This window comes from Lampetra fluviatilis, chromosome 12 (genome assembly GCF_964198595.1).
Source record: "Lampetra fluviatilis chromosome 12, kcLamFluv1.1, whole genome shotgun sequence".
Classification (NCBI taxonomy): Eukaryota; Metazoa; Chordata; class Hyperoartia; order Petromyzontiformes; family Petromyzontidae; genus Lampetra; species Lampetra fluviatilis.
The window spans coordinates 3063415-3085634 of NC_136286.1; the positions used below are offsets into that span (position 1 = coordinate 3063415).

Here is a 22220-nt window from a genome sequence, read left to right on the forward strand (position 1 = left end):
GGGTGTCATCAGCAGTGAGGCTCGTTAAATCAAATGCTGCTGGATTTCCAGATAGTATTGGCAAGTGTACTCCCGATAAAATATGGGACCCTCACCTCTATTCAACGCCAAAAGAATGAGTCTACGATTTTGCATGGATGTGCATGGGTAGGGGGAGGAGGGAGGATGAGGGAGGGGGAGAAGGAGGAGGAGGGGGGAGGATGGTGGTGATAGCGGAGAGAGTTGACCCAATGGCAGGTAGCCATCGGGAAAGTGCCGAAACCGCTAAATGTCAGAGCCATCCCTCTTCATCTGCGGGTCTCTGGCAGCTTTATTAGCTGCCTTGCACCAGCGGGGGGTGTTGGGAGGGAAACGGAGGGGGGCAGTGGAAAGGGAGGGGGGTGAAGCGGGGGGGGGGTATGAGGGAGACACTGGTGGTTGCGAAGCCGGGGGTAATTGTGGATGTTCCCGTGTCCCTGTGTGCAGGCATTAACCACAGCGATGTGGCGAGAGGGAGGGGTGACCGGTGGGTGAGGGAGGGGTGAGTGGGGGAGACAGCTGTGGTTACAAGGTGATCACATCGCTGAGAGCGGCTACGATGGTGATGGTGGCGATGGTGAAAATGTTTTACTGTCGAGCGATGATCATGATGATGAGGATTTTCATTCTATTGTCAAAGCAATGTTCATGCTACGGCGTCACGATACTATCACTCACAGCTTCCATCATCATGATCATAATCATCATTGCTTCGTGATAATGATAGTGGGTTAATGTCAATCAGGTGATACTATATATATGATCTTGTTAGAGCCCGCTGAGATAACGCGTTCCCGAGTATCGGCATCATAGGCTACCTGCATTATTATCATCACTACCACCATCAGCAATCACCTGCCATCACCAGCTTAATCACCATCAACAAACATAAACAAAACATCACCAGACAATTATGATCAGCAATCACCCCCATTATCATCATCATCATGGTCAATCACAACCATGACCCATCGTTGCCATAATCATCTACCATCAAAAACAATCACAACGACCACCCATTACCACCACCACCATGTTCCTGTGTTCCCTATAAAACAACGACATCATTATCCATTGGACCGTGTCTCTTTTTTTTGCGTGTTTTTTTATTTTTATTTTCCGGAGGGGGTTCAAACGATTCTGGAGTTTCTCAGTCATCATAAAAAAATACGAAAGCCAACGATTGATGGCATCGATGACAGATTAATCGATGACAACGCATAGACGGACAACGCACTCAGACAGCCCCCCCCGCCCGTCCGCCACAGCATCCCACGAGGCCGAGGAGGAGGGGGGGGTGATGGTTGGGGCGTGGGGGGGAGTTACGGAGCCCAGAGGACGAGCGGCCATCGCATCTTCAGCTTGAGCTCCCATCTCGCGTCCGCACTCGCTGGCAGCGGCAGCGGACGAGCGAGCGCGCTTACATAAGCGGCCGGCCGGCTTCTCGCGTCCGCACCGAATGACGCACGGCCCGCTATTTTCGTGTGCGAGAGGGGGAGAGGGGAGGGAGGGAGGGGGAGAGGGAGGGAGGGAGGGAGGGAGGGAGGGAGGGAGGGAGGGAGGGAGGGAGGGAGGGAGGGAGGGAGGGAGGGGAGGGAGGGAGGGGAGGGAGGGAAAAATGAAAGAATGAGAGATTAGAGTGCCGGTAAGGAAGAAGAGATGGAGAGTGCATAGAGGGTTCTTCACTCTCTCGCCTGCATCCTCCCCCCCTCCAGATGAACCGATGACAAATGTCAAATGCGAGTTCACTACCCTCCCCCCCCGTTTGATTGGGGAGTGTAATATCGATGGGGGGGGGAGGGGATTTATCCAGCGAGATAATTGTTGTGTGTTTCCGTACCTCCTAATCCACGAACACTTGCGGAGAGATAGCCCATGCAGACGCACCCGTGTTGAATTAATCAGCGAGCCTTCGTCTGCCGATGCCGCCCAACTCATTGAAGAAGGCTGCCAATGTTTTCAGAGATGCGTTGCGAATTTAATGGGGGAGATGGGGTGGGGGGGTATTTCATCATGGGTGCTGTCGTCATAATGGCGGGGGGGGGGTGTTTTGATGCATGTACACGTATATACGTTTGAAATGTGTGCGGATTGACTGAGGAAATTGTCGAGGCAAGGATATATAATGTGTGGAACAAGGTGCAAGGCAAATGAGAAGATAGAGAGTGAGGAATCGATAAGGGAAATGATGGAGATGGAACGGAGAGATAGGAATGGGTAGGAGGACGTGGCTGCATCAGGGCCTCTACGCTGCTGCTGCAGCTGCACGGATGAGCAGCAGCAGGGTCTGTTCTCACAGTGGACAGGGAGAGGGGAGGGGCCCAGAGTGGGGGGGGGGGTCACACGCAAGTCACGTGATTTACAAAAGGATTCAGCTAATTTAGCTCTTTGATAATTAATCCACTACTAAATGAAGGTCTCCCCTCATCATCATCATCATGGTGACAATTGGGCAGGGGTTGTTTGGCCATATTACTTCAGTGCAGGTTGATTACGCGGGAGTCCAGGACGGGTATCGAACTCAGATCTCCCGGTGTAGATCGTATTTCACTCACCATTGCACCAACCTTGGGTTTTTAGTTTTTATTTATATTTAAAAGATGAGGTTTTGTGTCACTACAATAAAACTATAGGCTAGAGATAATATATCCGTTGAATAATAATTATTATTATAGACATTGTTGATTTTAATCATAAGTGCTGCCCGGTAATTTAAACAATACGGCTGTAAAGATACACCCGTGATAAATTGTCGCGATGCAATTAAATAAAGTCGTGTTTTTTTATCCTTTATATTAAGTTCACTTGTTTGCTTGCTTGTGCGCTTACGACCGTGCAAATCTTTCGGTCGTTTTTTAACCCACTTCCCGTGATCCAATCGAGCTGACATTTTGCACACAGACTCGTTGTGCGTGACAATTTATTTGCGTGGAAAAAAATTTCCACTTTTTAGGAAAAAAAAATTTCTGATTTAATTTAAAATACCAATGTGATAAAAATGAAACTCTTACTCAAGAAAAACAGAAATGAATAATAAAATAAAACCGATGCCACGCATATAAAGGATTTATAGTGAAAAACTTTGTTTTTACGGGTTAATTTTTTTACATTTCCGTACTTGTAGAGCGGCCTCTAGTGGCTGCATGGACCACGCAAACCCACTGGCTACATCGCATACGAATCAGAAAAATGTGTGTTTTTACGCACAATTCGATAAATGTGCGGTGAATTTAAGAATCGACTTAAATCTGTGAATCGAAGAGGTCTGCGTACCTTTTAGTCCTGAGTAGCTATGCTGGTGCTGGATAGGGGCACCCATACCAGTCCAGGTACTCAGGGAGAAGCAAGGCAAAGCGTGCTCCCCTTCATCCCTCTTCACCGGTGTGGTGAAGTATGGTCAACCCACCGCGTCATGCCTCTAAACCACAGCCTCAGTAGCTGGGAATCCACCGGTTAGAACACGCACACGCCAACAACAATTATGAGTTGTTTAACACGTAGGCTTTCGCGACCAATATTATCCATAATAGAGGGTTTTTTGGGGGTTAGATCGCGTAAATATAAATGCGTTGTTAAATTTAACCCGAAAAAACCCGTCTATTATGGATTATGAGTTGTGTTTGCTTGAGCCGCCCTCCTTTATGCCGGGGCGTCACATTCGAAAGGGGCACTCACCCCCCCCACCCCCCAATGGCAGCTGTCCCTGTGTGGCACAAGGTGATTTTTAGCACCTGGTCTGCAACCGAGAGGGCCTCAATCTGCCGGTCGGGTGGTGACGATTGCTGCCGCGACTAATCGCAAGTCGAGCAGCGTGCGGCGTAATTCTCGTGCTTGGTTCGCTTGGACCAGCGGCGCGCCGGCAAGCGATGGATGCCGCCCTCACGACTCGTCTCGAATGACGCCACGGGATCATCAGAGTCCGCTAGTGAAGCAGACGACGCGTAGTGCGGGGAGGCTTTTTCAGTAATCATGCACCCGTGGTAAAATACTAAAAGCGAAACTAAATGATGTTGTTGTTTTTTTTATTTCCCCAGGTAAGGCCCACTGAGCAATATAAACTATTTTTCATCAGCGACCTGGCGATCACAAATGATAGCTCCACCAAGTGGCTTCTAGTGTGGAAGTTTATTGCGGCCAAATACTCGAAGCGCGTGATGTTGATTCTAAATGCGGAGGGGGGAAAGACCCCGAAGAAATCCACGCGACCACGGGGAGACAGAGACACGCAAACTCCAAATATACAGGGGTCAGGGTCGGGATCAACCCCACGAACTCCTGTATACCAGGCGGGGTAGTTAACATCTCGACACCTGTGGCGCCCTGTGACCAGGGCGGCCTGCCGTGTTCGAACCGCGAGCCTCTGCATGGAGCAGCGAACTCGCTACGGCGAGGTCACATTACCGACCCCCGCCCTCGCCACGAACACACACAACCCCAGCGCGTTTTAAATTCCAAAGCGTCATATCTCGGATGACAAATCAATGGCCATTGCCATGCAGGCTGCGTTGAAGGGTGCGATAAGAGAACGGATCCCGCGACGGGAAATTCTCGCCGTTCAACGGTCAACTGCCGCGTGCAACCGTGCACGCGCCTCTACCCACGTGCGCACGGAATGGGGAAGTATGGCGAAAATCGTCCGTGACCTCTCAGTTGTGTTTGCGGGCCGCTGCAATGCGTCACGTTTAGCATGCGCGGCGATGAAAAGCGTGGATGTTGGTGGACGGAGGGGGACTGCTGGGGTGGGGGTGATGATGGAGCAAGCGAATGTTTCTCTAGCAACGGATCACGTGTTCGTGCCCCCCCCCTCTCTCTCTCGACAGATCCCTGCTACCCCCCCCCCTCTACAGCCCCTCCCCTAATCCCCCCTCACCCCCGCGCAGCCCCTCCCCTCGCTCGTAAATACAGCGGAGGAGCAGGAGTCCTCCCGGGGGCAGTCCGCCCGCGCACGCATGCGCAGTAGCGGAAGGGCTTTCCCGTGGATTCAATAATAAAATAATTTACAAAGACAAAGGTGGCCCGTATAGCCTTGCTCCGCAACGCGCTGCTGTTGTTTTTTTCTGGGGCAAGTCGCTGTTCGCGAGCGCCTGTGAAGGCCGGCACGGCGGGGGCGCAGCGGCGGTGTTGCGGTGGTGGTCTGGGCACTGCGCTCCCAACCCGGCTTCACCCAAGTTCGATTCCAGGCTCAAGACCGACAATAATTCACGGTCGGCACTAAATTGCCGGTGGCGTCACCACGGTGCTTGTGCCAGGCTAGGTGCACCTTGAGGCCACGTGAAGTGTCGAAGGCTCCGCTGCTGGTAGAGGGTCACGGGACAGAGCCCAGGTGTCAAGGGTTGACTGACCGAGATGACTGGCAGATGAAATAATATACACGCACACATGCAGTACACATACACACACGTAGCGTATACCCAACCCACACATATCGGGGCACGTACGATGATTTTAATCTTAAAATGTTGCTATTACTGTGATTGCACACATGCGCATATGTACATACGCGCAGATTCACACATATGGGCACATATTCTGCGGCGCATGTCTGTACAAATGTAATGTGTACACATAAAACACAAAGATCCCCCGTATAGCCATGTGGCAACACAACCCCGCGTGGGTGGCGAGTACCACACCGTTGTCTCTCCCGTGCTGATGTTTACACACCGTAGCAGGTACTCATTTTAAGGCCGAGTAGATCTAGGGGAGACCCAGCACCGATTCAGATATTCGTAAACTGAAATTGGCCGTTCGCGTGAAATGAAACCCGGGTCGCCGGGTTCGTAATGCAGCGCGCTAACCACTGCGCCACCGCTCCCCACATGACAAATACCAAAAAATCCCATGTAGCCTTAACAGGCTTTTGGGGCAAGTGCTGTTAGCGAGCACCTATGCAGTTCGGTACGGCACACGAGTGGGTGGGTGGCCAGCACCACGCCCGACCTCCTTTATCTCCCCAGTGGCGATGTTGACACACCGCAACATACACTCTATTTAAGGCTGAGTCGACTTAGCGGAGGTCCATGACCAGGCTCGGTTCAGATAATTGTCAACTGATATTGGCCGTGTGCGGGAATGGAACTCGGGTCGGCGGGTTCGTAGCGCAGCGCGCAAACCACTGCGCCACCGATCCCCACTACGGTGCACGTACGCATAGACACGCGCACACGAAAGCCTTGCCCTGTGCTGCTGCTGCTGCTGCTACTGCTGCTGCTGCTACTGCTGCTGCTGCTGCTACTGCTGCTGCTGCTACTGCTGCTGCTGCTACTGCTGCTGCTGCTACTGCTGCTGCTACTTCTGCTGCTGCTACTGCTGCTGCTACTACTGCTGCTGCTGCTGCTACTGCTGCTGCTGCTACTGCTGCTGCTGCTACTTCTGCTGCTGCTACTTCTGCTGCTGCTACTGCTGCTGCTGCTACTACTGCTGCTGCTGCTGCTGCTGCTGCTGCTGCTGCTGCTGCTACTGCTGCTGCTGCTACTTCTGCTGCTGCTGCTACTGCTGCTGCTACTACTGCTGCTGCTGCTACTACTGCTGCTGCTGCTGCTGCTGCTGCTACTGCTGCTGCTGCTACTTCTGCTGCTGCTGCTACTTCTGCTGCTGCTACTGCTGCTGCTACTGCTGCTGCTACTTCTGCTGCTGCTACTTCTGCTGCTGCTACTGCTGCTGCTGCTACTGCTGCTGCTACTGCTGCTGCTGCTACTGCTGCTGCTGCTGCTACTTCTGCTGCTGCTACTGCTGCTGCTACTGCTGCTGCTGCTACTGCTGCTGCTACTTCTGCTGCTGCTACTGCTGCTGCTGCTACTGCTGCTGCTGCTACTGCTGCTGCTGCTACTGCTGCTGCTGCTACTGCTCTTCCAATGAGAGCAGAGCGCGCGTGTTCCCCCTATTGCTCATCACGGAGGGACGTGATTGGGTTATGAATGACGCGCGCGCGTTGTAACCGCACTCCACACGCTCAGGTCGCTGCTTTACAAATTGAGCCGGGTCATTGACAGTCATTGATCATGCTCAGCGATTACCGTCGAATGTGGCAAAACCATTCAAAACAAAAATGTAATTCTCGAATGTAAGAATTGTTCGCGCACCGTGTGCAATGCAGTCACAACTGCAATCGAGCGCGCGTGCCGGGGTTTCGTGTGATTATATTTATATACAACCAGCGTTCACTCAGGATGACTCATTGAAATGTTGAAATGTCAATGCGACCACCGCGTACTGCGTGAGTTTAAGATAATGGCGATGCAAGTGGATGCTATTGAATGGTGCTGCAATTAATGATGATGATGGATCAATGTATGAGGATGTCGATGGTTGTCGTGGTGGTGGTGGTGGTGGTGATGATGATGATGATGCAGTGAATAATTATGAATTACACGATTATATAAAATTGCACGATGTGTCATTAAAATTTTATCATCATTCTCATCATCTGCTGCGGTATCATCTGCATCATTATGAGCAAACATCGTCAACATATACTTGATACACATCATGAATACACATTTAACATGAAGATAACGCCGTGCACTTTTGAGATGGTGATCTGTAATGGATTTATTTATTGTGATTATCATAATAAATAAGGCATATAACGTCACAGCAGATGATCATGATGATGACAATGATGCTGATCGTGAGTCGCTACCGAGGCTTTCCCAAATCAATAACTCAATAAATAAACCACGGTGATTCCAATTAACACGATAAATAATTTATATAACTCCTAATTACCATTACAGTGAATTCCGGGCAATCTCGAGAGAGAGAGTATGAGACCTCCTCCGCCTCCGCTTCCCCGTGCATTCCCTCACCAGCCACTTCCACCTTCGGGACTTGGCAACCCGAAACAAAAATCCATCGCTCCATTCTGCCGCACTCCCACTCACGTCTCCCATCACCACCACTGCCACCACCCACCTTCCTCGCCACGTCCCGCCGCCATCAGCAGAAAAAGAAAACGGGAAATAATAAATAAAGCAATGCAATTCACCGACCACGCAAAACACAACCGGGCGGACAGACAGACAGACAAACACAACAATAACATTCGCCGGTGCGTCGCCCTCTCTTTTTTGTTTTGTTTTAAGCTAAAGGGCCTCAATGACATTCATACACCCACACGATTTCTGCCTTCGGAGTTTTCACGCGATTCTGTGCAGGGCCCGGGGGTGGCGCTTTGTTCACCACCACCCCGCCACCACCACCACCACCACCCCGCTCCCCCGCGGCCCACGCTGCCCATTAATCAAGAGGCTACGCTAGGGGTCCTGACAGCTCGCAAACAATAGTTTCGCGACGAGGCGCGTGTGGGTGGCTGCCGTGGCTTGCTGGCTCGCTCGCTGCTGCTGCTGTTGTTTGCAAGGTGCTCGGCGTACAAAACCCACGGCGGCAGCGTGAACACCCTCGCTCGCTTTGATCTCTCGGCTCGATTACTCTGATGGATAGTTGGTACATTTAACGGTTTTAGTGAACAGCCCCCCCCCTCCCCTCCCAACCTGATAGCCGTGGCTCTAATTGTTCATTGATCAATTGATCGAATGTGTTGCCAAAGAATGCGTGAGAGAGAAATACAAAATTATGTTGGTGTATTCTGTAAGTTTTGTAGCGTTAAAATGTGTACGCGTTGGAAGTTTAGCCATGGCTTTGCTGCCCCCCCCCCCGACCTCTCTCACGTCCCTTCATCTCTCTCCGGGGTCGATAAATTGAATAACACTTTGTGAGTACACTAGTCAATAGCAGTTGTCCTACGGATTGACGCACTCTGGGCATAGGAATGTGGAATCGTCAACCACTTGTTTAGAGCTGGAAACGGGAGGCCAGCCTCCACCGCATATCTGGTTTGATATATATAAATAGAAATTGTGTTTGAGTGTACGCAATATATTAACGTGGAATTGCCACCATGGCGAGCACCGTCCCGTGTTCGATTGAGTAGAGAGACTCTGAGTGTTGAGTTTGATGCGAAATCCATATTTACACCCCCCCCCCCCCCAGCGCTTCTAATGACGTTATCTAGGTTTTATTATTGGCGTGTCACGGTTACAATTTAACTTATGATGAGAACATAAATAAATACAAATACACAAGCATATGTATTCCGTAAGTATAGAAATTGTAACATGTTGACGCTGAATCTAAAACAGTAACTGTATGCAGCATCACATGTATTACTAATAATAATGAATCCGATAAGCAAATTTTACACTTTTTAAAGTGTGCACTGTTACTCGTCTCTATGTAATGCACTGCATGTGTTGTTTAAATAATGCTGCAATTTGAATAAAATTCATTATCGGATAATGATTTGTCCAGCCCATTTCTCCCCGATCGCGTGCGGTGTCTGTGTGCGTCTGCTCTGTTGAAGAGCCACACACGCGAACGGAGGGATCCTACTGGTGGTGGTGGTGGTTGTGGTGGTATTGGTGGCAGTGGGCAGCGGTGGTGCAGCGGTTAGCGCGCTGCCCTACGAACCCGGTGATAGTGGGTTCGATTCTCGCTCACGGTCAACGCCGGTGACGATTATTTGAACCGGTCCCCGAGGACAAATCAACATAAAATGTAGTAGCTGGTGCGGTGTGTGAACATCGCCACTCGGGAGACAAACGCGGCCGGGCGTGGTGCTGCCAACCAACGCCCTCGTGTGCCGTGCCGGCCTTCATAGGTCCTCGCTAGCAGCATTTTCTCCTACAGTCTGTTCAGGCTAAACGGATGATATTTGTTTTTTTGTGGTGGTGGTGGTGGTGGTGATGATGATTCGTGGTGTTGTGTGGATGGTAGTGGCTGCGGTGATGGAATTGGTGGCGGCGGTGGTGGTGAATGTGGTTCAATGAAGGACAGCTGTCACATGTGACACTTAGTGGGAGGGCGGCAAGGGGGTGAGGCGATGGGTAGGGGGGATGGGGGGGGAGGGTGCGTCCGTCAATCGGGAGATGCGGACCCCACGGACTGCGCCCGGAGGCCACTAACGCTGCCGATGTCTCTCTCCCCAAAGCCGTCACTCACGCACCCTTTAATTAATCTGAGCGGAGCCCATAAACTCCGCAGTACCACACGGTAACCTGCAGCTGCAGCGTCTCAATCCCGTCTCCCCCTCTCTCTCTCTCACCGCTCGTGTCTGCCGACTCAGTCAACATCTTCTTCACATACACAGCCACTCTCTGGACTAGATGGCGTCTGACTCTTGGCCCACAGCCATAGTCAACTGGATGTGGTGTGCCGTGCGCGGAAACAATATCCGGGCCGCCAACGCAGACAGCCCCGGGATAAAATGAAGGTCCGGTGACCGCCATGCACAATAACGCAGACGCGCAGACAATGTCTCATTCACACATTCGCCTCCCTACGTGGATAACGAAACAAGACATTACGCAACCCATCACCGCCGCACCGCCTTCTTCCGGGAGCGCACAATACCAGCAGAATTCGCTCAAGACAAGCAACAAACTCTGGATCGATATCGTCATACCGTGCAGAGGCAGCAGCAGCAGAGTCAGGCTCCATTGAATCATTGCTGGTGAACTGCCGATTTTAAGAGGCAAGGGGGGGCCCTCTCTATACAATACTGGTGCTGACATTATTGATGCACAGTGGATGGTTATAGGCTGCCGCAGGGCTACGTGGAAGGCAGTACAACACACGCGAACGTGATGGTTGTACCGCTGTGAAGCCCCTGTACGTCTATGCGGTGACACTGGCACCGCGCTAGCGCGTTCGCCGCCTGTTTTGCAGAGGTACGCGGTTCGAGCCCGGTGGAGCGCCCTGGTTAATACTGCGGTGTGTGTGCCAACCATGGACGTACTGCTGCCACGCGCCGTCTGCTTCGCTCACAGCGGACGTCAAAGATCTCGTGGCGTCATTCGCAAGAGTCAGGCAATCGTGTGCCGGCGTGGTCGTCTGAAATTTGGCACATTTGAAAGATGACTCCGCAAATTACTCGGTTGACAGCAACCATCGACATCCCGACTGCGACGTTAGTTTAGTTTTTGCTCACCTTTCCTATACCATTTGTTCCCATCGTTTGTGTTGCCTTGCTTGTTTCTGAAACTTTCTGACTCGCCCCGACTTGACATCTGTGAAAAAGAGCTCCATAGCTCATCTGATTCCTCCAGGATAAATAATGAATCTGATCCTAAAAACCAGGTCGGGCCCTCCTGGAAACGAAAGCTTCATCTGTCTTAGCGACCACTGAACCCCAGTCGACGGAAGCAGTGCTGTGTGCTGGGACACAGTGAGACACACTGAGACTCAGTGAGACACAGTGAGACACAATGAGACGCAGTGAGACTCAGTGCTGTGTGCTGAGACACAGTGAGACTCAGTGAGACTCAGTGCTGAGTGCTCAGACACAGTGAGACTCAGTGGGACACAGTGAGACACAGTGAGACTCAGTGCTGAGTGCTCAGACACAGTGAGACTCAGTGAGACTCAGTGCTGTGTGTTGAGACACAGTGAGACACAGTGAGACTCAGTGAGACTCAGTGCTGAGTGCTGAGACACAGTGAGACAGTGATACGCAGTGAGACTCAGTGAGACTCAGTGCTGAGTGCTCAGACACAGTGAGACTCAGTGGGACACAGTGAGACACAGTGAGACTCAGTGCTGAGTGCTCAGACACAGTGAGACTCAGTGAGACTCAGTGCTGTGTGTTGAGACACAGTGAGACACAGTGAGACTCAGTGAGACTCAGTGCTGAGTGCTGAGACACAGTGAGACAGTGATACGCAGTGAGACTCAGTGAGACACAGTGAGACTCAGTGAGACTCAGTGAGACTCAGTGCGGTGTGTTGAGACACAGTGAGACACAGTGAGACACAGTGAGACTCAGTGCTGAGTGCTGAGACACAGCGAGACACAGTGAGACGCAGTGAGACGCAGTGAGACTCAGTGCTGAGTGCTGAGACACAGTGAGACAGTGATACGCAGTGAGACTCAGTGAGACTCAGTGAGACTCAGTGAGACGCAGTGAGACTCAGTGCTATCTTCTGTATTGGCGACCGGTGACAGATGTCCGGACTGACCAAGGCGAGCGACCCGCGCCCTGGCTTCACCCTCCCAGGTTGCCCGCCACTCACCCCGCCACTCACCCCGCCACTCACCCTCCCAGCTTGCCCGCCACTCACCCCGCCACTCACTCCGCCACTCACCCCGCCACTCACACCGCCTCTCACCCCGCCACTCACCCTCCCAGCTTGCCCGCCACTCACCCCGCCACTCACCCCGCCACTCACCCCGCCACTCACCCTCCCAGCTTGCACGCCACTCACCCCGCCACTCACCCCGCCACTCACCCCGCCACTCACCCTCCCAGCTTGCCCGCCTCTCACCCCGCCACTCACCCCGCCACTCACCCTCCCAGCTTGCCCGCCACTCACCCCGCCACTCACCCCGCCACTCACCCTCCCAGCTTGCCCGCCACTCACCCCGCCACTCACCCCGCCACTCACCCCGCCACTCACCCCGCCACGCTCCTCGCTCGGAGCCCCCCGAGGTGGAATCGCCACAGTCGGGGCACCCATCGCTCACTCCGCCGCCCCCCCCCCCAATCTAATTACAATTTAATTACGAGCCCAAAGCCGCGCCCACGTGGCTCGCCGATAACCGCCGAGTCTCGATGTGGCCGCGTTAAATCAGCGGCGCCCCTCGGGACGGTTGAACCCAATTAGGCCCCGGAGCAACGTTGAGACGACGTTCATCTCTCCCTCCTGGGTTGGTTTACACGCGCCACTCAGTCGCGTTGGGTTTAATGGGGGCTCGTGACTCAGGGGAATTCGTAATGGCCGTGCCAGAGACACTGAACCAGGACCTCGGGGTTCCGAGATTCAAGCCCCCAATTTGGGTATCGGAGGATTCATGTTGGCCGTGTCAGAGGCATTGCGCCAGGACCGTGGAGATTCCGGGCTGAAGCCCTGGATCTGTGTGTGTGGTCTCTCTCTCTCTCTCAGAGGATTCATATTGGTCAAATTAGAGACATTGAGCCAGAACCGCTGAGAATCTGCGCTTGACTCTGGGTTGGAATCTGCGTTTGAGCTGCCCGTGCTTAAATCAAATTGATGGTTCAGGCCGGGTCACCAGTGACTGCAGATACACAATAAATAGTTTTTTTTTATTAGATTTTGATGCGATTACTACTTTTGGCTGAGAACATAAATCGTCTTCCTATAGTTTGCATTCAAATGCCACTTATAGGGAAGTCGGAAGTAATTCTGTGTTCACATATTCTGGGGCTCTTGTCCAGTACAAATTCACGAAACAGCTCCATAAACTATAAAATAAACAATTTTTATTTTACCAAATAAGGCCCATTGAGACATATATAGCTCTTTTTCAGAAGCGATCTGGCTATAAATTATAGCTCAACGCTTGGACATTTATAGCAGCCAAATACTCTAAACGCGTGCTGATTATACATGTGGAGGGGAAAAGCAGTGGATCCGGAGAAAAATCCACACGACCACGGGGAGAGAGACTCGCAAACTCCAAATATACAGCAGGCGTCAGGGTCGGTATCGAACCCACGACCTCCTGTAGACCTGGTGAGGTAGTTAACATCTCGCCACCGTGGCGCGATAACTCACGATAACACGACGCCAAACCATCACGGGGGTGGGGGGGGGGGAATAACGTATCGGAATTACTGTGGTATCGAAAATCATATTTGTTAAAATATTCATGAAATGTTCAATAATGTTGGGGCTTTTTAAAATATAAAATCAGTTTACGAGCACAGGTGCAAAGGCCTCAAACGCTAAACGGTCAGCAACAAACGAGAGTTGTAATCGATCAGCGTGTAACAAACACGTTTACCGAACTGAGCACGGTTTTTGTAAGAACTTGGGAAAGACACGATGAGAGGTAATCCCATAAAGGAAGCATTGCGAGTGAACACAAAAATAATTACATTCTTGGAGGTTAAATAAACTGCGCTGCGTTTAACTGACGTTGATAAAACATTACAATCATGTTATCTACTACTATTTACAGAGAGTGCAAGTGGTGTGAATACGACTACGGTGGAGATGGAGCGATAGAATCAGCTCGTGTACAGGAGGCTCGCGGGGAGTGGCGACGGGTGGGAAAGCCTTCATCCAGCGGTGGATGGACCATGACCCATGATGTTGTGATGATCACCATGAGCGGGATAGTCCACTCACCTATACAATGTTGTCGGGGGGAACTAAAGCCTGGCGAGGATTATCGACTTAATTCTCGCCCCGTCTGTCTGTCTGTGTGCGTCTGCTTGCTCGTCTGTCTGTCTGTGTGGCTATCTGTCTGACTGCCTGCCTGCCTTCCAGCTTGTCTGTCCATCTCTCGACCTGTCTGCCTCTCTGCCTGTACGTATGTCTGCTTGCTACCTCTCTGTCTCCCTCTCCGTATTGTCTGTCTCTCTCTATGTCTGTATGTGTCTCTGTCTGTCTGTCTCCCTCTCTGTCTTGTCTGTCTCTCTGTCTGTCTGTCTCTCTGTCTGTATCTCTGTCTGTGTGTCTGTCTGTGTGTCTCTCTGTCTGTCTGTCTCTCTGTCTGTCTGTCTCTCTGTCTGTCTCTCTGTCTCTCTGTCTGTCTCTCTGTCTCTCTGTCTGTCTCTCTGTCTGTCTCTCTGTCTCTCTGTCTGGCTGTATGTCTGTCTGTCTCTCTGTCTGTCTGTCTGTCTCTCTGTCTGTCTGTATGTCTGTCTGTCTCTCTGTCTGTCTGTATGTCTGTCTCTCTGTCTGTATGTCTGTGTGTCTTGTCTCTCTGTCTGTCTGTGTGTCTGTCTGTGTGTCTGTCTGTCTGTCTGTATGTCTGTCTCTCTGCTGGCCAGCTGCTACAACTGATTTTTGTGTTCGCGATTTGTCGTCGTCCCCTGCACCTCCGATTGGCACGGTTGGCTACGTACGGCGCGAAAGAAGTTCAACATAGTGTACTGTACATACAGCTGGTGTGTATGCTTCTCTGCATGTCTATCAGCTTGTCAGCCTGCCTGTCTGTCTGCCTGTCACTCATCTCTCTTTCTTTACCTCTCCAAACTGCCTCGTCGCCCATCACGGATCATCGTGGAGGTGTCCATACGCAACAGATGGACAAAGGCGGCTCAAATAATCGAGTTGTCGGGACGACATGACACACTGAAAATGTGCTTCTCGTGGTGATGGTAATGTGATGAGCGTGGTGGGTGGAGGGGTGCACATAGGGGGAGAGGAGCTGAGTCATTCATCTTTATTTCTGCAACACCAGCACTTCCTCTCTGCCAAAGTGACATAACGCGTAGCTACTGCGGTTTGTTGTTCTTACTTAAAAAAAAATTGGTAATGAAAACCAAAACACATACAATATTACAATAAACCGCGACCTGCATGAAAGCAATTAATACATTTAATATCATCATCATCATCACAATCATCAGCAACGTTATTATCATCATCATCATCAGCAGCAATCAATAGCAGCAGCAATAATAGCAGCATCGACATCCGCAGTCGTTCGCATCGCCAAGGCCAGAAGCAGCAGCAGCCGCCGCCACCGCCACCGCATCCTCCACTCAGGGTAGGCGTGGGGCGCGCACGGGGTTAATCCCGCTCGCTGTCGGCAGGGGGCGATCTCCACAGACTGCACCGCCCAGTTCGAACCCGGCCACTGGGTTCTGCTGTTTCGCGACATTTATTTTGAACACTTTGTCCGAATAAGCAGCCTTGTCTCTCGCTGTTTCTCACTGTGTCCCAGCAGACAGCACCGTGTCTCACTGTGTCTCACTGTGTCCCAGCACACAGCTCTGAGTCTCACGGTGTCCCAGCTAAGACAGATGAATCTCTCCCATTCCCCTTGGCTGTAGCTGGCGTGTAAGCCGATTGCTCTGAGTGAGCATTGCCAGAATGAAATCTGGGGCCAGGGCCAGGGCAGGCAGCGTGTGTGTGCGCGCGCGCGCGTGTGTGCGTAATGAGCGGTGGCGCAGTGGTTAGCACGCTGTACATTTTATCCCAGTGTTAGCACGCTGTTCGATTCCCGCTCACGACCGACATCGGTGACGGATGTCTGAACCGGTCTTGGGCCTCCCCTATGTCGACTCAGCCTTAAATGAATACCCGGTGCCGTGTGTGAACATCGGCATTTGGGAGATAAAGGCGGCCGATAGATCTACCCCATTGGTGGACCGTGCCGGCCTTTATAGGTGCTCGCTAGCAGCACTTGCCCCAAAAGTCTGTTGAGGCTATACGGGCGTTCTTTGTGTTTGTTTCCGTGGGACACATGTACCACACATACCACAGATACTGGAATGTCCTAATATTATTCAAGGCCAGCGTGAATGCAGTGCGGAGATGGAATGCGTGGGTCAGTAGCTGAATCAGTGGAGTAATTTACAATACAGTAGTAATCAGCTTGGGTTGTAACATCCAACTCAATGTCATTTATTGAATCAGAAAATATTATGAAATGTAATTTTATTAATCAGAAAATATAATGAAATGTCATGTATTGAATCAGGAAATATAATGACATGTCATTTATTGAATTAGGAAATATGATTAGATGTCATTTATTGAATTAGGAAATGTGATTAAATGTCATTTATTGAATCAAGAAATGAGATCAAATGTCATTTATTGAATCAGGAAATATGATAAAATGTTATTTATTGAATCAGGAAATATGATGAAATATCATTTATTGAATCAGGAAATGGGATGAAATGTCATTTATTGAATTAGAAAATGTGATTAAATGTCATTTATTGAATTAGGAAATTTGATAAAATGTAATTTATTGAATCAGGAAATGAGATCAAATGTCATTTATTGAATCAGGAAAAAGGCTGACACATCAACAAGCCGCACGCATTGACCAGTGTGGTGAAGTATGGTCAAACGACCCGCCCCCCATCGCCCCAATAACGTTGCTCGTTGGGCGGCCATCATCCATCCAGCAGTGGATTGACACTGAGATGTACAGATGTAGATTAGTGAAGAGTCAGTAGCTTCTTTACGACATAGTCGACGTTTCGGGTTATGCTCCCTCTGCTACAAACGTCGCCCCAAAAACGTCGCCGATGCTACATGTGTTCGTTTAAGCGCCGTGCTATTGACTCGCGTGTTGAGTTCATGTTCTTGTTTGCTATTCGCCAACGCTAAGTTTCGGCGAGAGCACCACGGAGGGGCTTGAGTAGCACAAGATCTGTCTCGCGAGACACGACCGTGCGTGCGGTTTATCTTGAGGCTGCATTCACGTAGCGTCAGCACGTGCCCAGCCCAGAGTTAACACACATTCTACAATCCACGCGCAGAGATCCACTGCTCACGATGATAGTCAAATTATATAGATTAATAAGCAGAAGAACAATCTCAACTTGACACGTGGCACCAGCAGATAATTCGCTCACTCTCGACGATCGAACGAACGACCCCGAGGCGCGAGAAGGCGATGGGCCCTGCTTTGTGCATTGAAGAAGGGCTATTGCCTGAAACGTCGCCGATTATATTTTTGTATTTCGGTTTAGGCCACGGTTTTGTTGACGAGTGTGTTGAGTTTGTTATTGCTGTTGTTGTCGGTATTCAGCGTCCTGATTTTTACAGTCCGCGATTGAGTGAAATCTATAAGCTGATTGTCGACTTTAAACTCTTTCCTTGAGTCCGTGTTCCCGGAGTCCCAAACGCATGTTCTTGTTGTTCTTGTTGTTGTTGTTTTACTGGACGTCGTAGAACGGACGTGCACGTGTTTACCCTTGTTCGAGAGTAGAATAACAAAACGATATACAGGGTGCTTCAAAAAAGTGTTAACACTTCCGAGAATTTACAACAACACCACGAGAAATGTGCCGCCTCCGAGCTCTGGAGATCACCTGGAGAAGATTCCAGGCCACGCGCTAACAACGATGGCGAACGAGTGGAGACTCTTTGACTTTGTGAAGCTATTATCATTACATTTGTTATCACGCTACGGTGCATTATGGGATTTTTTCCATTAAAAACGATAGTCCCATATAAGCGTTTAAACAAATTTTGAAGCACCGTGTATATTGTTTGGAAGCATGTATCAATGTAATGTATATCAGCCCTGTCGAGATCACAAACAACTGTTGTAGAAACAAATGGTTGTGGATGACGAGCCGTCACGTGGTCCACCTGCGAAAGGCTTCATCGTCAGCCATTGGTCCATCCACTGCTGGATAGAAGGCTCTGCCCAAAACCGTTGCCGCCTTTCGCGATCTCGCGATGTGACGACAATCCACCGATTTCATTGCTTCATCTCCTCGGTGGACGCGTTCCAGAAACGAATGTCATTAACTCGGCCGAATTCTGGCTTAAAACGCTTTAAAGGATATTGAAGTAAACTTCATACTTCTAGATTTTCGAGGCCAGTATCATATTTGATGAATGTATTTATTTTTGCTGTAAATGGCGTGCATATAAAGTCCCATTGTGTCACAATCCTTCAGGTGTTCACACGAGAGAGCTGAGCTTTTGTTAACGGCCTGATGAAGCTTGGAGTAATCTCCAGCGAATCGTTGGACAACAATCGGTTTTGCTGAAAAAACTAATAAATTGTCACATCTGCCCACGTGACGTGACTACTTCATTTGATTGGCTCTGTCGGGTAGTGGAGGATTATTTAGTTAATTAACTTCACGTTGTACCGACATGATCCGACCCAAAATATACTAATTCAGAATGGTAAAATATATGTTTGAAAGTTGCTATGCAATAAGCCATAGGCAAGCTGAAGTAGACTTTAACATTACTTGTACTTATTCAAACATTCAAATATATCAGTTTAGTTTAAATGTTGTGGGTTTACTCTTCAACACACCGGTGTGCTGTCCTAGTAATGAATTGGCACGTTTTGTGTACTTACTAATTGGCTGTGTCGGGTGGTGGCGGGTTTAACGACACATTTATATTTACGCGACGTAACCCCTCCCAAAAAAACACCTCAATTATTTGGATTCAAATACATATATCAATAACTTCACACGCCAGCAATAGAGAGGAGATGTTACACAAACAGGAAACCCATTCGATGTTGCAAAACACCATTCACAAAACGCACACACGTGCACAACAAGTGAACGCGCCTTGACGACGTCAATTGGGAAAGTCCAGGTTCAGTGGTGGCCTGTGTATACCTCGTGACGGCTCCCCAACATGGGGCATCGAAACATTAACCCCCCGCCCGCCCGCCCGCCCCACTCGCTCCTCTTCCTCCCCACAAAAAAAACCACCCCACAAACGTCCCAAAAATAAAATCCTGCCGCTTAAAATAGCCTCGAAGCAGCGTGGAAAATAGAAACCGCCTCCTGAAATAGCAGCTATTTCTGGCAACGAGCATCCAAAAATGAACTCGGGGCGGATATATATAAATAAAATAATAATTTAAAAACTTTTTTTACCCCACCCCCCGTTCCCAAACCAACCGAACAAAAAAGTTGCGGCGAAACCAAAGAGGAAAAAAAAAATTCGCGTGGGTTTTAGTGACGTCACCCGCAAGGAAAGGGTTAACCAAGCACGCGGTGGGGGGTAGTGGTGGGGGGGGTGGTGGTGGGGGGTGGCGATTGCCAGAGTTCAGTGGTTGGCCGGTCCCTCTCCGTGCCTTGCCAACGTCACCGTTTCCTCCTCTCTCTCGAAGTGAAACAGATCTTATCGGCATCTCTCTCTCACTCAACACTATGGCCGAGTTTTATGTTCAAAATGCAGAGATCTACCGACACCCAATGTCGTACCCGTGCAAAAAAAAAAGGGCCGCGTGTCGTGGGCGAATGGCGTCTTGTCACACGTGGAGCCAGCAGCATGCTCGCCTGCTCGCTGCTGCTGCTGCTGGTGGTGCTGGTGGGGATGATTTTGATCCGCAGAGACGACTGCGTGAAGGAGGAGGCGCGCCAGAGGAGGATTCGGCGATCTCGGTTTGGACGTTTTGCTGACTCTGTGTGTCGACCTCGCGAACCGTCTTCTCACGCAGGTCTGGGTGGGGTAGTAGTGCCAGCATGGGTCACAACGATTGTCCTGCCCCCACACTTACGATTAGCACGGTTGGCTGCGTACGGTGCGAATGAAATTCAACATGCATCCATAACAGGTGCTATAGGACTACGGGGTTGATGGTGGTGGGGTCTACAGAGGACACTCCCGCAAAACGTATTGTTGTACTGCACGTACATGCCCCCGCGTGCATCATGTACCTCTCCGTCGATATCTGAACGAGTTTTAGAGGCCTCCCTTCAACCTGCACTGACCAGCGTGGTGAAGTATGGTCAAGCAGGCCCTTATCACCGACACGGCGTGGGTGGGAGGCCTTCATCCAGCGGTGGACGGACGCGAGAGCGAGGCACGCGTGCTCTGTTTGATGAGCGAGCGAGAGTGATCTTTGTTTAAAAGCCTTGAGGAGCCCCCGTTGAGTCTCCGAGTCTCTCTCGACCTCACGGGAGTTCTGTGATGGCACACAATGTCCCGGTGGCTGCTGCTGCTTCTTCGTCGTTGGCAGTGGTGCACAGGCAGTGTTCATAATCAACTCAACACAATCGTCAATAACGCTGCCTTCATAAGGCGACGGTTCAGGCAATGACCCTTCATACAAATGTTGCTTATAATACATGTGCTATTAAGAAGAGCCATTGCCAGAGGCGGCGCCTATTATATATATATTTATTTGAATTATAATAATTTAGATATTTATAATTATTTTATTATTTATGCACGAGCGCCACGCTGAGTCGTACGACTCTTTTTCAACGGGATTCTGAATTGGGTTTTTTTTTTCTTTTAAGATGTTTGCAGTCAATTAATTGTGAGTTGTGAACACCTGGAGAAAACGCGTGCGCGAGGGGGCAACACTCTATCCCCGTCCGTACAGATGGAAACAGATGGCGATGAATGCAATGTCTGTTTAACACGTAGTAATAGGGCTTCGCGACCAATATTATCTATAGTAATGGGTTGTTTTGGGTTAGATCGCGTAAATATAACTGCGTCGTTAAACCCGCCACCATCCGATACGTAAACACAACGTGCCCATGAGTTGCGACTTCAACACACCCGTTGTGTGTTGGAGAGTAAACCCACGACGTTTCGCTGACGATTACAACCAGCTTAGTCGCGCAATGCAACTGTTGACGTGACGACCCCTTAATTAGTGGCTGTGTCGGGTGGTGGCGGGTTTGACGACGCATTTATTTTCACGCGATATAACCCCCCCCACTCCCCGCACCCCCATACAGCCCCCTTCATTGTGGATTCAATCTCCGTCCCAAGGGCTCACACGAGGTGTTAGGCGTTGAGTTTGAAAACGAAGAACAGGTTTCGCCTATTCGCGTGTTGAGTTTGCGTCGAGTTTGTCGTTTGTTGTTGTTGTTGTTGTTGTTAATTTGGACCGGTGCAGAACGGCACGGCGTGCAACGCGAGACGCAACACCACGGGGGGGGGGGGGGCACAGAATCCTTAAGGACGAAGGAAGGCTTCGTCACACTCACGGACTCAATTGGGTCGCGATTGAACGTGAAGACGCAGAGGAGAGCGAGACATTTGCTCAAACGCCCGGTGATGCAGCAACAACAACAGCAACAACAGCAACAAGAACAAAAACAGCAACAACAACAGCAACAACAACGCAGCAGCAGCAACAACAACAGCAGCAACAACAACACAAACAGCAACAACAACAGCAGCAACGCAGCAGCAACAACATCAAGTGCTTTAGCACGTTCCACAACCTGAGTTTGCATTCCCCGGATAACATCAGTGGCGGAGCGACGCGTCTGTCAACACCGGCGCTGAGTCTCCGCCAGGTCGACGCGGCCTCAATCCAGTCAGTGGCTGGAGCCGTGTGCAAAACAACAGCTCTGAAGAAGGTATATTGTCTGAAACGTCAGACAATTTTTGTCAGAAAGTAGCGTTGGCGTTGTGACGCTTTTCGTGTGATGTGCGTGCGTGTGTATATATTGCCGATAGTGTGTCGTATTCAACGTTTTCTTCGGCGATCAACCTCAAGCTCATCATGCTTATGGAGGTCGATAAAATTACCTACCACTTTGTGGGATGTCAGCGGCGGTCGTGCTGTGGCCGGACTGGTCCTGCCATGGGAATGTGGAATTGTCACCATGGAAGACGCTGTGTACTTGTGTACGCTTCCACAATGACGATTATCTGAACCGGTCCTGGGCCTCCCCTAGGTCGACTCAGCTTCAAATGAGTACCCGGTGCGGTGTGTAAACATCGCCACTGGGGAGACAAAGGCGGTCGGGCGTGGTG

The 22220-nt window shown here is 50.3% G+C and overlaps 1 long non-coding RNA gene across 1 annotated transcript; it reads right to left on the reverse strand.

Annotated features, from left to right (window-relative positions):
* Window positions 1-364: 364 nt before the first annotated feature.
* LOC144934926 (uncharacterized) lies at window positions 365-3312 on the reverse strand. The gene is made up of 3 exons (XR_013637228.1): window positions 3292-3312; window positions 1859-1965; window positions 365-1492 (listed from the first exon to the last, which is right to left on the reverse strand). It is a non-coding gene; the product is annotated as an uncharacterized LOC144934926 (long non-coding RNA).
* Window positions 3313-22220: the final 18908 nt, after the last annotated feature.